Source organism: Panulirus ornatus, chromosome 47, assembly GCF_036320965.1.
Source record: "Panulirus ornatus isolate Po-2019 chromosome 47, ASM3632096v1, whole genome shotgun sequence".
Taxonomy (NCBI): domain Eukaryota; kingdom Metazoa; phylum Arthropoda; class Malacostraca; order Decapoda; family Palinuridae; genus Panulirus; species Panulirus ornatus.
In genome coordinates this window covers 15544844-15560682 of record NC_092270.1, presented here as the reverse complement: position 1 = coordinate 15560682, position 15839 = coordinate 15544844, and the positions used below count along the sequence as shown (strand labels likewise).

The following is a 15839-nucleotide window of genomic DNA, read 5'->3' as shown; positions in this document are numbered from 1 at the left end:
TAGGCCATTAATTTAGAAAAAGAAATACTTATATTACTTAAAACTGTAGCATTTATGCAGTAACACAGGATATGGAAATCGAATTTGATTAAAAACGATTGTAAGAAGAAGATATAAACATTAATAGGTAAAAGTACTGAACAAAAACAAAGAAACGTAGATAATGAAAATCAATATGGCTTGCAGGAGAAGATGGAATAAAAGATAAGAAAGTGATACAAAGCAGCGTCCAGAAACGAAAAGTATATCTATTATTTATTAATAAAACAGAATATGTATTATATGAGCTTTGACAATCTAAAGTACGAAGGTACTATCTGTGGATTTTACATTAATAAAATGCTCAGAAACTAAACAAATATTAGATTAAAAAATTAACACACCTGCATGAAGAAATATTCCCGTAATATGGTAAAAATGCTGTACTAAAGATACAAATACTATTTCCAAACTATACTGTGGATATTCATAAAATGACACTTAAGGTATCAGTACACAAGGTTGGCTATAAATCAACAAGGGATTAAACTAACAATTAGGGAACTTGATTGATAACAAAGATATCCATTACCATCAAAATGGCTTCCTACTAAGTAAACAAACTAAAATGAACTGGCAATCCATCACAAAACCATTTATGAAACTCTGATGCGAGGAAGGAGAATACTTAGTTTTCAATGACTTCCCTAAGGCATCTGGTACAGTAAACTGCAGAATTTTAATGAATTCCAATGAAAACAAAATAATCATATCAAAAGAGAAAGATGGATCAAGGAAGTTCTAAGACACAGTTAATTGAAAACAGATTCAAAATCATCCATATCTGATTCAGATGTGTCTTGCATCAAATGGAAAAGTACTTATGTTATCATTATTCAAAATAACGATATTTAATATCATATAAAATGTAGACGTAAAATAGGGAAGAAAGCCTTAAACGGGAAATAAAACATAGATAGGCAAAATATTTAAACTAAAAGAGGAAAATCAATCAGTCAAATATAATATACAAAGGTGAAGGTATCAGTATCTATAAGAACATACGACAATGAAAAGAAAGGTAATTATATATCAAAATGCCAACAGCATCTGGTGTTCCCAGGCGGTCACCCATCCAAGTACTAACCAGACCCAACGCTGCTTAACTTCGCTGATCGGACGAGAAGCGGTGTTTTCAACGTGGTGTGGCCGTTGGCGATAAAATTGCACAAACATCTCCTATTTATCTTGCAATCAGCTTACTGTAACAGAAAGATTATTAAGTAAAGTCTTATTGACAATGAGAGTTGCTTCAATCAATACATCATATGAAAATGTATGTCATTATACAACCATGTTCCAGTAAACCATATATAAACACAACAATGAAAGACTGATCTGAGTCTTACAACTCATGAGGTATTCATCACAGTCGGTGATGTTCAAAAACCAATTACTGCCAATCATACTATAAAAGAACCTACAACCTTTAAGGTGGAAATGAATGAAAACATACATATGACACTATTGGAAGCCGTTAGTGGATTATGGCATTTCCAAAATATGTAAAAATGGTTTTAACAATGTAACTCTATGTATAAATCAGAGCCAGGTCTTTGTAGGCCATTAATTTAGAAAAAGAAATACTTATAATACTTAAAAATGTAGCATTTATGCAGAAACACAGGATATGGAAAACAAATTTGGTTAAAAACGATTGTAAAAAGAAGATAGAAACATTAAGAGGTAAAAGTACAAAAGAAAAATAAAGAAACGCTGAAAATGAAAAAGAAAATGACTTGCAGGAAAAGAGGGAATAAAAGATAAGAAATGATACAAAGCAGCGTCCGGAATTGAAAAGTATACTTATAATTTATTGATAAAACAAATAATATTATATCTGAGATTTGAAAATCTAAAGTACGAAGATACTGTCAGTGGATCTTACATTAATAAAATGCTTACAAACTAAACGAAAATACTGTTAAAACATTAAGACAACTGTATGAGGAAATATTCTCGATATATGGTATAAATGCTGTAGTAAAGCTACAAATACTGTTTCCAAACTATACTGTGGATATTCATGAAATGACACTTAAGTTATAAGTACAAAAGGTTGGCCATAAATCAACAAGTGATAAAACTACCCATTAGGGAACTTGATTGATAACAAAGATATCCATTACCATCAAAATGGTTTCCTACAAAGCAAACAAACTAAAATGAACTGCAATCCATCACAAAACCTTTCATGAAACTCTGATGCGAGGAAGGAAAATACTTGGTTTTCCTTGACTTCCTAAAGGCATCTGATACAGCAAACTGCAGAATTCCAATGAAAACAAAATAATCATATCAAAAGAGAAAGATGGATCAAGGAAGTTCTCAGACACAGCTAATTGAAAACAGATTCAAAATCATCCATATCTGATTAAGATGTGTCCTACATCAAATGGAAAAGTACTTGTGTCATCATTATTCAAAATAACGATATTTAATATCATATATAATGTAAACGTAAAATAGGGAAGAAAGCCTTAAACAGGAAATAAAACATAGATAGGCAAAATATTTAAACTTATAATAGGAAAATTAATCAGTCAAATATGATATACAAAGGTGAAGGTATCAGTATCTATAAAAACATACTAGAATGAAAAGAAAGGTAATCATATATCAAAATGCCAACAGCATCTGGTGTTCCCAGGCGGTCACCCATCCAAGTACTAACCAGACCCAACGCTGCTTAACTTCGCTGATCGGACGAGAAGCGGTGTTTTCAACGTGGTGTGGCCGTTGACAATAATATTGCACAAACATCTCCTATTTATCTTGCAATCAGCTTACCGTAACAAAGATTATTAAGTAAAGTCTTATTGACAATGAGAGTTGCCTCAATCAATACACCATATGAAAATGTTTGTCATTATACAACCATGTTCCAGTAAACCATATATAAACACGACAATGAAAGACTGATCTGAGTCCTACAACTCATGAGGTATTCATTACACATGGTGATGTTCAAAAACCAATTTCTGCCAATCATATCATAAAAGAACCTACAACCTTTAAGGTGGAAATAAATGAAAATATATATATGGCACTATTGGAAGCCTTTGGTGGATTATGGCATTTTCAAAATATGTAAAAATGGTTTTTAACAATGTCAAACTATGTATAAATCGGAAACAGGTCTTTGTAGGCCATTAATTTAGAAAAAGAAATACTTATATTACTTAAAACTGTAGCATTTATGCAGTAACACAGGATATGGAAATCGAATTTGATTAAAAACGATTGTAAGAAGAAGATATAAACATTAATAGGTAAAAGTACTGAACAAAAACAAAGAAACGTAGATAATGAAAATCAATATGGCTTGCAGGAGAAGATGGAATAAAAGATAAGAAAGTGATACAAAGCAGCGTCCAGAAACGAAAAGTATATTTATTATTTATTAATAAAACAGAATATGTATTATATGAGATTTGACAATCTAAAGTACGAAGGTACTATCTGTGGATCTTACATTAATAAAATGCTCAGAAACTAAACAAATATTAAATTAAAACATTAACACACCTGCATGAAGAAATATTCCCGTAATATGGTAAAAATGCTGTACTAAAGATACAAATACTATTTCCAAACTATACTGTGGATATTCATAAAATGACACTTAAGGTATCAGTACACAAGGTTGGCTATAAATCAACAAGGGATTAAACTAACAATTAGGGAACTTGATTGATAACAAAGATATCCATTACCATCAAAATGGCTTCCTACTAAGTAAACAAACTAAAATGAACTGGCAATCCATCACAAAACCATTTATGAAACTCTGATGCGAGGAAGGAGAATACTTAGTTTTCAATGACTTCCCTAAGGCATCTGGTACAGTAAACTGCAGAATTTCAATGAATTCCAATGAAAACAAAATAATCATATCAAAAGAGAAAGATGGATCAAGGAAGTTCTAAGACACAGTTAATTGAAAACAGATTCAAAATCATCCATATCTGATTCAGATGTGTCTTGCATCAAATGGAAAAGTACTTATGTTATCATTATTCAAAATAACGATATTTAATATCATATAAAATGTAGACGTAAAATAGGGAAGAAAGCCTTAAACGGGAAATAAAACATAGATAGGCAAAATATTTAAACTAAAAGAGGAAAATCAATCAGTCAAATATAATATACAAAGGTGAAGGTATCAGTATCTATAAGAACATACGACAATGAAAAGAAAGGTAATTATATATCAAAATGCCAACAGCATCTGGTGTTCCCAGGCGGTCACCCATCCAAGTACTAACCAGACCCAACGCTGCTTAACTTCGCTGATCGGACGAGAAGCGGTGTTTTCAACGTGGTGTGGCCGTTGGCGATAAAATTGCACAAACATCTCCTATTTATCTTGCAATCAGCTTACTGTAACAGAAAGATTATTAAGTAAAGTCTTATTGACAATGAGAGTTGCTTCAATCAATACATCATATGAAAATGTATGTCATTATACAACCATGTTCCAGTAAACCATATATGAACACAACAATGAAAGACTGATCTGAGTCTTACAACTCATGAGGTATTCATCACAGTCGGTGATGTTCAAAAACCAATTACTGCCAATCATACTATAAAAGAACCTACAACCTTTAAGGTGGAAATGAATGAAAACATACATATGACACTATTGGAAGCCGTTAGTGGATTATGGCATTTCCAAAATATGTAAAAATGGTTTTAACAATGTAACTCTATGTATAAATCAGAGCCAGGTCTTTGTAGGCCATTAATTTAGAAAAAGAAATACTTATATTACTTAAAAATGTAGCATTTATGCAGAAACACAGGATATGGAAAACAAATTTGGTTAAAAACGATTGTAAAAAGAAGATAGAAACATTAAGAGGTAAAAGTACAAAAGAAAAATAAAGAAACGCTGAAAATGAAAAAGAAAATGACTTGCAGGAAAAGAGGGAATAAAAGATAAGAAATGATACAAAGCAGCGTCCAGAATTGAAAAGTATACTTATAATTTATTGATAAAACAAATATTATATCTGAGATTTGAAAATCTAAAGTACGAAGATACTGTCAGTGGATCTTACATTAATAAAATGCTTACAAACTAAACGAAAATACTGTTAAAACATTAAGACAACTGTATGAGGAAATATTCTCGATATATGGTATAAATGCTGTAGTAAAGCTACAAATACTGTTTCCAAACTATACTGTGGATATTCATGAAATGACACTTAAGTTATAAGTACAAAAGGTTGGCCATAAATCAACAAGTGATAAAACTACCCATTAGGGAACTTGATTGATAACAAAGATATCCATTACCATCAAAATGGTTTCCTACAAAGCAAACAAACTAAAATGAACTGCAATCCATCACAAAACCTTTCATGAAACTCTGATGCGAGGAAGGAAAATACTTGGTTTTCCTTGACTTCCTAAAGGCATCTGATACAGCAAACTGCAGAATTCCAATGAAAACAAAATAATCATATCAAAAGAGAAAGATGGATCAAGGAAGTTCTCAGACACAGCTAATTGAAAACAGATTCAAAATCATCCATATCTGATTAAGATGTGTCCTACATCAAATGGAAAAGTACTTGTGTCATCATTATTCAAAATAACGATATTTAATATCATATATAATGTAAACGTAAAATAGGGAAGAAAGCCTTAAACAGGAAATAAAACATAGATAGGCAAAATATTTAAACTTATAATAGGAAAATTAATCAGTCAAATATGATATACAAAGGTGAAGGTATCAGTATCTATAAAAACATACTAGAATGAAAAGAAAGGTAATCATATATCAAAATGCCAACAGCATCTGGTGTTCCCAGGCGGTCACCCATCCAAGTACTAACCAGACCCAACGCTGCTTAACTTCGCTGATCGGACGAGAAGCGGTGTTTTCAACGTGGTGTGGCCGTTGACAATAATATTGCACAAACATCTCCTATTTATCTTGCAATCAGCTTACCGTAACAAAGATTATTAAGTAAAGTCTTATTGACAATGAGAGTTGCCTCAATCAATACACCATATGAAAATGTTTGTCATTATACAACCATGTTCCAGTAAACCATATATAAACACGACAATGAAAGACTGATCTGAGTCCTACAACTCATGAGGTATTCATTACACATGGTGATGTTCAAAAACCAATTTCTGCCAATCATATTATAAAAGAACCTACAACCTTTAAGGTGGAAATAAATGAAAATATATATATGGCACTATTGGAAGCCTTTGGTGGATTATGGCATTTTCAAAATATGTAAAAATGGTTTTTAACAATGTCAAACTATGTATAAATCGGAAACAGGTCTTTGTAGGCCATTAATTTAGAAAAAGAAATACTTATATTACTTAAAACTGTAGCATTTATGCAGTAACACAGGATATGGAAATCGAATTTGATTAAAAACGATTGTAAGAAGAAGATATAAACATTAATAGGTAAAAGTACTGAACAAAAACAAAGAAACGTAGATAATGAAAATCAATATGGCTTGCAGGAGAAGATGGAATAAAAGATAAGAAAGTGATACAAAGCAGCGTCCAGAAACGAAAAGTATATTTATTATTTATTAATAAAACAGAATATGTATTATATGAGATTTGACAATCTAAAGTACGAAGGTACTATCTGTGGATCTTACATTAATAAAATGCTCAGAAACTAAACAAATATTAAATTAAAACATTAACACACCTGCATGAAGAAATATTCCCGTAATATGGTAAAAATGCTGTACTAAAGATACAAATACTATTTCCAAACTATACTGTGGATATTCATAAAATGACACTTAAGGTATCAGTACACAAGGTTGGCTATAAATCAACAAGGGATTAAACTAACAATTAGGGAACTTGATTGATAACAAAGATATCCATTACCATCAAAATGGCTTCCTACTAAGTAAACAAACTAAAATGAACTGGCAATCCATCACAAAACCATTTATGAAACTCTGATGCGAGGAAGGAGAATACTTAGTTTTCAATGACTTCCCTAAGGCATCTGGTACAGTAAACTGCAGAATTTCAATGAATTCCAATGAAAACAAAATAATCATATCAAAAGAGAAAGATGGATCAAGGAAGTTCTAAGACACAGTTAATTGAAAACAGATTCAAAATCATCCATATCTGATTCAGATGTGTCTTGCATCAAATGGAAAAGTACTTATGTTATCATTATTCAAAATAACGATATTTAATATCATATAAAATGTAGACGTAAAATAGGGAAGAAAGCCTTAAACGGGAAATAAAACATAGATAGGCAAAATATTTAAACTAAAAGAGGAAAATCAATCAGTCAAATATAATATACAAAGGTGAAGGTATCAGTATCTATAAGAACATACGACAATGAAAAGAAAGGTAATTATATATCAAAATGCCAACAGCATCTGGTGTTCCCAGGCGGTCACCCATCCAAGTACTAACCAGACCCAACGCTGCTTAACTTCGCTGATCGGACGAGAAGCGGTGTTTTCAACGTGGTGTGGCCGTTGGCGATAAAATTGCACAAACATCTCCTATTTATCTTGCAATCAGCTTACTGTAACAGAAAGATTATTAAGTAAAGTCTTATTGACAATGAGAGTTGCTTCAATCAATACATCATATGAAAATGTATGTCATTATACAACCATGTTCCAGTAAACCATATATAAACACAACAATGAAAGACTGATCTGAGTCTTACAACTCATGAGGTATTCATCACAGTCGGTGATGTTCAAAAACCAATTACTGCCAATCATACTATAAAAGAACCTACAACCTTTAAGGTGGAAATGAATGAAAACATACATATGACACTATTGGAAGCCGTTAGTGGATTATGGCATTTCCAAAATATGTAAAAATGGTTTTAACAATGTAACTCTATGTATAAATCAGAGCCAGGTCTTTGTAGGCCATTAATTTAGAAAAAGAAATACTTATAATACTTAAAAATGTAGCATTTATGCAGAAACACAGGATATGGAAAACAAATTTGGTTAAAAACGATTGTAAAAAGAAGATAGAAACATTAAGAGGTAAAAGTACAAAAGAAAAATAAAGAAACGCTGAAAATGAAAAAGAAAATGACTTGCAGGAAAAGAGGGAATAAAAGATAAGAAATGATACAAAGCAGCGTCCAGAATTGAAAAGTATACTTATAATTTATTGATAAAACAAATATCATATCTGAGATTTGAAAATCTAAAGTACGAAGATACTGTCAGTGGATCTTACATTAATAAAATGCTTACAAACTAAACGAAAATACTGTTAAAACATTAAGACAACTGTATGAGGAAATATTCTCGATATATGGTATAAATGCTGTAGTAAAGCTACAAATACTGTTTCCAAACTATACTGTGGATATTCATGAAATGACACTTAAGTTATAAGTACAAAAGGTTGGCCATAAATCAACAAGTGATAAAACTACCCATTAGGGAACTTGATTGATAACAAAGATATCCATTACCATCAAAATGGTTTCCTACAAAGCAAACAAACTAAAATGAACTGCAATCCATCACAAAACCTTTCATGAAACTCTGATGCGAGGAAGGAAAATACTTGGTTTTCCTTGACTTCCTAAAGGCATCTGATACAGCAAACTGCAGAATTCCAATGAAAACAAAATAATCATATCAAAAGAGAAAGATGGATCAAGGAAGTTCTCAGACACAGCTAATTGAAAACAGATTCAAAATCATCCATATCTGATTAAGATGTGTCCTACATCAAATGGAAAAGTACTTGTGTCATCATTATTCAAAATAACGATATTTAATATCATATATAATGTAAACGTAAAATAGGGAAGAAAGCCTTAAACAGGAAATAAAACATAGATAGGCAAAATATTTAAACTTATAATAGGAAAATTAATCAGTCAAATATGATATACAAAGGTGAAGGTATCAGTATCTATAAAAACATACTAGAATGAAAAGAAAGGTAATCATATATCAAAATGCCAACAGCATCTGGTGTTCCCAGGCGGTCACCCATCCAAGTACTAACCAGACCCAACGCTGCTTAACTTCGCTGATCGGACGAGAAGCGGTGTTTTCAACGTGGTGTGGCCGTTGACAATAATATTGCACAAACATCTCCTATTTATCTTGCAATCAGCTTACCGTAACAAAGATTATTAAGTAAAGTCTTATTGACAATGAGAGTTGCCTCAATCAATACACCATATGAAAATGTTTGTCATTATACAACCATGTTCCAGTAAACCATATATAAACACGACAATGAAAGACTGATCTGAGTCCTACAACTCATGAGGTATTCATTACACATGGTGATGTTCAAAAACCAATTTCTGCCAATCATATCATAAAAGAACCTACAACCTTTAAGGTGGAAATAAATGAAAATATATATATGGCACTATTGGAAGCCTTTGGTGGATTATGGCATTTTCAAAATATGTAAAAATGGTTTTTAACAATGTCAAACTATGTATAAATCGGAAACAGGTCTTTGTAGGCCATTAATTTAGAAAAAGAAATACTTATATTACTTAAAACTGTAGCATTTATGCAGTAACACAGGATATGGAAATCGAATTTGATTAAAAACGATTGTAAGAAGAAGATATAAACATTAATAGGTAAAAGTACTGAACAAAAACAAAGAAACGTAGATAATGAAAATCAATATGGCTTGCAGGAGAAGATGGAATAAAAGATAAGAAAGTGATACAAAGCAGCGTCCAGAAACGAAAAGTATATTTATTATTTATTAATAAAACAGAATATGTATTATATGAGATTTGACAATCTAAAGTACGAAGATACTATCTGTGGATCTTACATTAATAAAATGCTCAGAAACTAAACAAATATTAAATTAAAACATTAACACACCTGCATGAAGAAATATTCCCGTAATATGGTAAAAATGCTGTACTAAAGATACAAATACTATTTCCAAACTATACTGTGGATATTCATAAAATGACACTTAAGGTATCAGTACACAAGGTTGGCTATAAATCAACAAGGGATAAAACTAACAATTAGGGAACTTGATTGATAACAAAGATATCCATTACCATCAAAATGGCTTCCTACTAAGTAAACAAACTAAAATGAACTGGCAATCCATCACAAAACCATTTATGAAACTCTGATGCGAGGAAGGAGAATACTTAGTTTTCAATGACTTCCCTAAGGCATCTGGTACAGTAAACTGCAGAATTTCAATGAATTCCAATGAAAACAAAATAATCATATCAAAAGAGAAAGATGGATCAAGGAAGTTCTAAGACACAGTTAATTGAAAACAGATTCAAAATCATCCATATCTGATTCAGATGTGTCTTGCATCAAATGGAAAAGTACTTATGTTATCATTATTCAAAATAACGATATTTAATATCATATAAAATGTAGACGTAAAATAGGGAAGAAAGCCTTAAACGGGAAATAAAACATAGATAGGCAAAATATTTAAACTAAAAGAGGAAAATCAATCAGTCAAATATAATATACAAAGGTGAAGGTATCAGTATCTATAAGAACATACGACAATGAAAAGAAAGGTAATTATATATCAAAATGCCAACAGCATCTGGTGTTCCCAGGCGGTCACCCATCCAAGTACTAACCAGACCCAACGCTGCTTAACTTCGCTGATCGGACGAGAAGCGGTGTTTTCAACGTGGTGTGGCCGTTGGCGATAAAATTGCACAAACATCTCCTATTTATCTTGCAATCAGCTTACTGTAACAGAAAGATTATTAAGTAAAGTCTTATTGACAATGAGAGTTGCTTCAATCAATACATCATATGAAAATGTATGTCATTATACAACCATGTTCCAGTAAACCATATATAAACACAACAATGAAAGACTGATCTGAGTCTTACAACTCATGAGGTATTCATCACAGTCGGTGATGTTCAAAAACCAATTACTGCCAATCATACTATAAAAGAACCTACAACCTTTAAGGTGGAAATAAATGAAAACATACATATGACACTATTGGAAGCCGTTAGTGGATTATGGCATTTCCAAAATATGTAAAAATGGTTTTAACAATGTAACTCTATGTATAAATCAGAGCCAGGTCTTTGTAGGCCATTAATTTAGAAAAAGAAATACTTATAATACTTAAAAATGTAGCATTTATGCAGAAACACAGGATATGGAAAACAAATTTGGTTAAAAACGATTGTAAAAAGAAGATAGAAACATTAAGAGGTAAAAGTACAAAAGAAAAATAAAGAAACGCTGAAAATGAAAAAGAAAATGACTTGCAGGAAAAGAGGGAATAAAAGATAAGAAATGATACAAAGCAGCGTCCGGAATTGAAAAGTATACTTATAATTTATTGATAAAACAAATATCATATCTGAGATTTGAAAATCTAAAGTACGAAGATACTGTCAGTGGATCTTACATTAATAAAATGCTTACAAACTAAACGAAAATACTGTTAAAACATTAAGACAACTGTATGAGGAAATATTCTCGATATATGGTATAAATGCTGTAGTAAAGCTACAAATACTGTTTCCAAACTATACTGTGGATATTCATGAAATGACACTTAAGTTATAAGTACAAAAGGTTGGCCATAAATCAACAAGTGATAAAACTACCCATTAGGGAACTTGATTGATAACAAAGATATCCATTACCATCAAAATGGTTTCCTACAAAGCAAACAAACTAAAATGAACTGCAATCCATCACAAAACCTTCATTGAAACTCTGATGCGAGGAAGGAAAATACTTGGTTTTCCTTGACTTCCTAAAGGCATCTGATACAGTAAACTGCAGAATTCCAATGAAAACAAAATAATCATATCAAAAGAGAAAGATGGATCAAGGAAGTTCTCAGACACAGCTAATTGAAAACAGATTCAAAATCATCCATATCTGATTAAGATGTGTCCTACATCAAATGGAAAAGTACTTGTGTCATCATTATTCAAAATAACGATATTTAATATCATATATAATGTAAACGTAAAATAGGGAAGAAAGCCTTAAACAGGAAATAAAACATAGATAGGCAAAATATTTAAACTTATAATAGGAAAATTAATCAGTCAAATATGATATACAAAGGTGAAGGTATCAGTATCTATAAAAACATACTAGAATGAAAAGAAAGGTAATCATATATCAAAATGCCAACAGCATCTGGTGTTCCCAGGCGGTCACCCATCCAAGTACTAACCAGACCCAACGCTGCTTAACTTCGCTGATCGGACGAGAAGCGGTGTTTTCAACGTGGTGTGGCCGTTGACAATAATATTGCACAAACATCTCCTATTTATCTTGCAATCAGCTTACCGTAACAAAGATTATTAAGTAAAGTCTTATTGACAATGAGAGTTGCCTCAATCAATACACCATATGAAAATGTTTGTCATTATACAACCATGTTCCAGTAAACCATATATAAACACGACAATGAAAGACTGATCTGAGTCCTACAACTCATGAGGTATTCATTACACATGGTGATGTTCAAAAACCAATTTCTGCCAATCATATCATAAAAGAACCTACAACCTTTAAGGTGGAAATAAATGAAAATATATATATGGCACTATTGGAAGCCTTTGGTGGATTATGGCATTTTCAAAATATGTAAAAATGGTTTTTAACAATGTCAAACTATGTATAAATCGGAAACAGGTCTTTGTAGGCCATTAATTTAGAAAAAGAAATACTTATATTACTTAAAACTGTAGCATTTATGCAGTAACACAGGATATGGAAATCGAATTTGATTAAAAACGATTGTAAGAAGAAGATATAAACATTAATAGGTAAAAGTACTGAACAAAAACAAAGAAACGTAGATAATGAAAATCAATATGGCTTGCAGGAGAAGATGGAATAAAAGATAAGAAAGTGATACAAAGCAGCGTCCAGAAACGAAAAGTATATTTATTATTTATTAATAAAACAGAATATGTATTATATGAGATTTGACAATCTAAAGTACGAAGGTACTATCTGTGGATCTTACATTAATAAAATGCTCAGAAACTAAACAAATATTAAATTAAAACATTAACACACCTGCATGAAGAAATATTCCCGTAATATGGTAAAAATGCTGTACTAAAGATACAAATACTATTTCCAAACTATACTGTGGATATTCATAAAATGACACTTAAGGTATCAGTACACAAGGTTGGCTATAAATCAACAAGGGATTAAACTAACAATTAGGGAACTTGATTGATAACAAAGATATCCATTACCATCAAAATGGCTTCCTACTAAGTAAACAAACTAAAATGAACTGGCAATCCATCACAAAACCATTTATGAAACTCTGATGCGAGGAAGGAGAATACTTAGTTTTCAATGACTTCCCTAAGGCATCTGGTACAGTAAACTGCAGAATTTCAATGAATTCCAATGAAAACAAAATAATCATATCAAAAGAGAAAGATGGATCAAGGAAGTTCTAAGACACAGTTAATTGAAAACAGATTCAAAATCATCCATATCTGATTCAGATGTGTCTTGCATCAAATGGAAAAGTACTTATGTTATCATTATTCAAAATAACGATATTTAATATCATATAAAATGTAGACGTAAAATAGGGAAGAAAGCCTTAAACGGGAAATAAAACATAGATAGGCAAAATATTTAAACTAAAAGAGGAAAATCAATCAGTCAAATATAATATACAAAGGTGAAGGTATCAGTATCTATAAGAACATACGACAATGAAAAGAAAGGTAATTATATATCAAAATGCCAACAGCATCTGGTGTTCCCAGGCGGTCACCCATCCAAGTACTAACCAGACCCAACGCTGCTTAACTTCGCTGATCGGACGAGAAGCGGTGTTTTCAACGTGGTGTGGCCGTTGGCGATAAAATTGCACAAACATCTCCTATTTATCTTGCAATCAGCTTACTGTAACAGAAAGATTATTAAGTAAAGTCTTATTGACAATGAGAGTTGCTTCAATCAATACATCATATGAAAATGTATGTCATTATACAACCATGTTCCAGTAAACCATATATAAACACAACAATGAAAGACTGATCTGAGTCTTACAACTCATGAGGTATTCATCACAGTCGGTGATGTTCAAAAACCAATTACTGCCAATCATACTATAAAAGAACCTACAACCTTTAAGGTGGAAATAAATGAAAACATACATATGACACTATTGGAAGCCGTTAGTGGATTATGGCATTTCCAAAATATGTAAAAATGGTTTTAACAATGTAACTCTATGTATAAATCAGAGCCAGGTCTTTGTAGGCCATTAATTTAGAAAAAGAAATACTTATAATACTTAAAAATGTAGCATTTATGCAGAAACACAGGATATGGAAAACAAATTTGGTTAAAAACGATTGTAAAAAGAAGATAGAAACATTAAGAGGTAAAAGTACAAAAGAAAAATAAAGAAACGCTGAAAATGAAAAAGAAAATGACTTGCAGGAAAAGAGGGAATAAAAGATAAGAAATGATACAAAGCAGCGTCCGGAATTGAAAAGTATACTTATAATTTATTGATAAAACAAATATAATATCTGAGATTTGAAAATCTAAAGTACGAAGATACTGTCAGTGGATCTTACATTAATAAAATGCTTACAAACTAAACGAAAATACTGTTAAAACATTAAGACAACTGTATGAGGAAATATTCTCGATATATGGTATAAATGCTGTAGTAAAGCTACAAATACTGTTTCCAAACTATACTGTGGATATTCATGAAATGACACTTAAGTTATAAGTACAAAAGGTTGGCCATAAATCAACAAGTGATAAAACTACCCATTAGGGAACTTGATTGATAACAAAGATATCCATTACCATCAAAATGGTTTCCTACAAAGCAAACAAACTAAAATGAACTGCAATCCATCACAAAACCTTCATTGAAACTCTGATGCGAGGAAGGAAAATACTTGGTTTTCCTTGACTTCCTAAAGGCATCTGATACAGTAAACTGCAGAATTCCAATGAAAACAAGATAATCATATCAAAAGAGAAAGATGGATCAAGGAAGTTCTCAGACACAGCTAATTGAAAACAGATTCAAAATCATTCATATCTGATTAAGATGTGTCCTACATCAAATGGAAAAGTACTTGTGTCATCATTATTCAAAATAACGATATTTAATATCATATATAATGTAAACGTAAAATAGGGAAGAAAGCCTTAAACAGGAAATAAAACATAGATAGGCAAAATATTTAAACTTATAATAGGAAAATTAATCAGTCAAATATGATATACAAAGGTGAAGGTATCAGTATCTATAAAAACATACTAGAATGAAAAGAAAGGTAATCATATATCAAAATGCCAACAGCATCTGGTGTTCCCAGGCGGTCACCCATCCAAGTACTAACCAGACCCAACGCTGCTTAACTTCGCTGATCGGACGAGAAGCGGTGTTTTCAACGTGGTGTGGCCGTTGACAATAATATTGCACAAACATCTCCTATTTATCTTGCAATCAGCTTACCGTAACAAAGATTATTAAGTAAAGTCTTATTGACAATGAGAGTTGCCTCAATCAATACACCATATGAAAATGTTTGTCATTATACAACCATGTTCCAGTAAACCATATATAAACACGACAATGAAAGACTGATCTGAGTCCTACAACTCATGAGGTATTCATTACACATGGTGATGTTCAAAAACCAATTTCTGCCAATCATATCGTAAAAGAACCTACAACCTTTAAGGTGGAAATAAATGAAAATATATATATGGCACTATTGGAAGCCTTTGGTGGATTATGG

At 31.5% G+C, this 15839-nt stretch overlaps 10 non-coding genes across 10 annotated transcripts; all 10 read right to left on the bottom strand.

Annotated features, from left to right (window-relative positions):
- Window positions 1-1077: 1077 nt before the first annotated feature.
- On the bottom strand, window positions 1078-1196 carry LOC139763751 (5S ribosomal RNA). The gene has a single exon (XR_011716230.1). It is a non-coding gene; the product is annotated as a 5S ribosomal RNA (ribosomal RNA).
- Window positions 1197-2664: 1468 nt separating this feature from the next.
- LOC139763761 (5S ribosomal RNA) lies at window positions 2665-2783 on the bottom strand. The gene has a single exon (XR_011716240.1). It is a non-coding gene; the product is annotated as a 5S ribosomal RNA (ribosomal RNA).
- Window positions 2784-4261: 1478 nt separating this feature from the next.
- On the bottom strand, window positions 4262-4380 carry LOC139763750 (5S ribosomal RNA). Its single transcript, XR_011716229.1, has one exon. It is a non-coding gene; the product is annotated as a 5S ribosomal RNA (ribosomal RNA).
- A 1465-nt stretch (window positions 4381-5845) lies between these two features.
- On the bottom strand, window positions 5846-5964 carry LOC139763760 (5S ribosomal RNA). Its single transcript, XR_011716239.1, has one exon. It is a non-coding gene; the product is annotated as a 5S ribosomal RNA (ribosomal RNA).
- A 1478-nt stretch (window positions 5965-7442) lies between these two features.
- LOC139763749 (5S ribosomal RNA) lies at window positions 7443-7561 on the bottom strand. The gene has a single exon (XR_011716228.1). It is a non-coding gene; the product is annotated as a 5S ribosomal RNA (ribosomal RNA).
- Window positions 7562-9026: 1465 nt separating this feature from the next.
- Window positions 9027-9145, bottom strand: LOC139763759 (5S ribosomal RNA). The gene has a single exon (XR_011716238.1). It is a non-coding gene; the product is annotated as a 5S ribosomal RNA (ribosomal RNA).
- Window positions 9146-10623: 1478 nt separating this feature from the next.
- On the bottom strand, window positions 10624-10742 carry LOC139763748 (5S ribosomal RNA). The gene has a single exon (XR_011716227.1). It is a non-coding gene; the product is annotated as a 5S ribosomal RNA (ribosomal RNA).
- Window positions 10743-12207: 1465 nt separating this feature from the next.
- Window positions 12208-12326, bottom strand: LOC139763758 (5S ribosomal RNA). The gene has a single exon (XR_011716237.1). It is a non-coding gene; the product is annotated as a 5S ribosomal RNA (ribosomal RNA).
- A 1478-nt stretch (window positions 12327-13804) lies between these two features.
- LOC139763738 (5S ribosomal RNA) lies at window positions 13805-13923 on the bottom strand. The gene has a single exon (XR_011716226.1). It is a non-coding gene; the product is annotated as a 5S ribosomal RNA (ribosomal RNA).
- Window positions 13924-15388: 1465 nt separating this feature from the next.
- LOC139763756 (5S ribosomal RNA) lies at window positions 15389-15507 on the bottom strand. Its single transcript, XR_011716235.1, has one exon. It is a non-coding gene; the product is annotated as a 5S ribosomal RNA (ribosomal RNA).
- Between the last annotated feature and the right edge of the window lie 332 nt (window positions 15508-15839).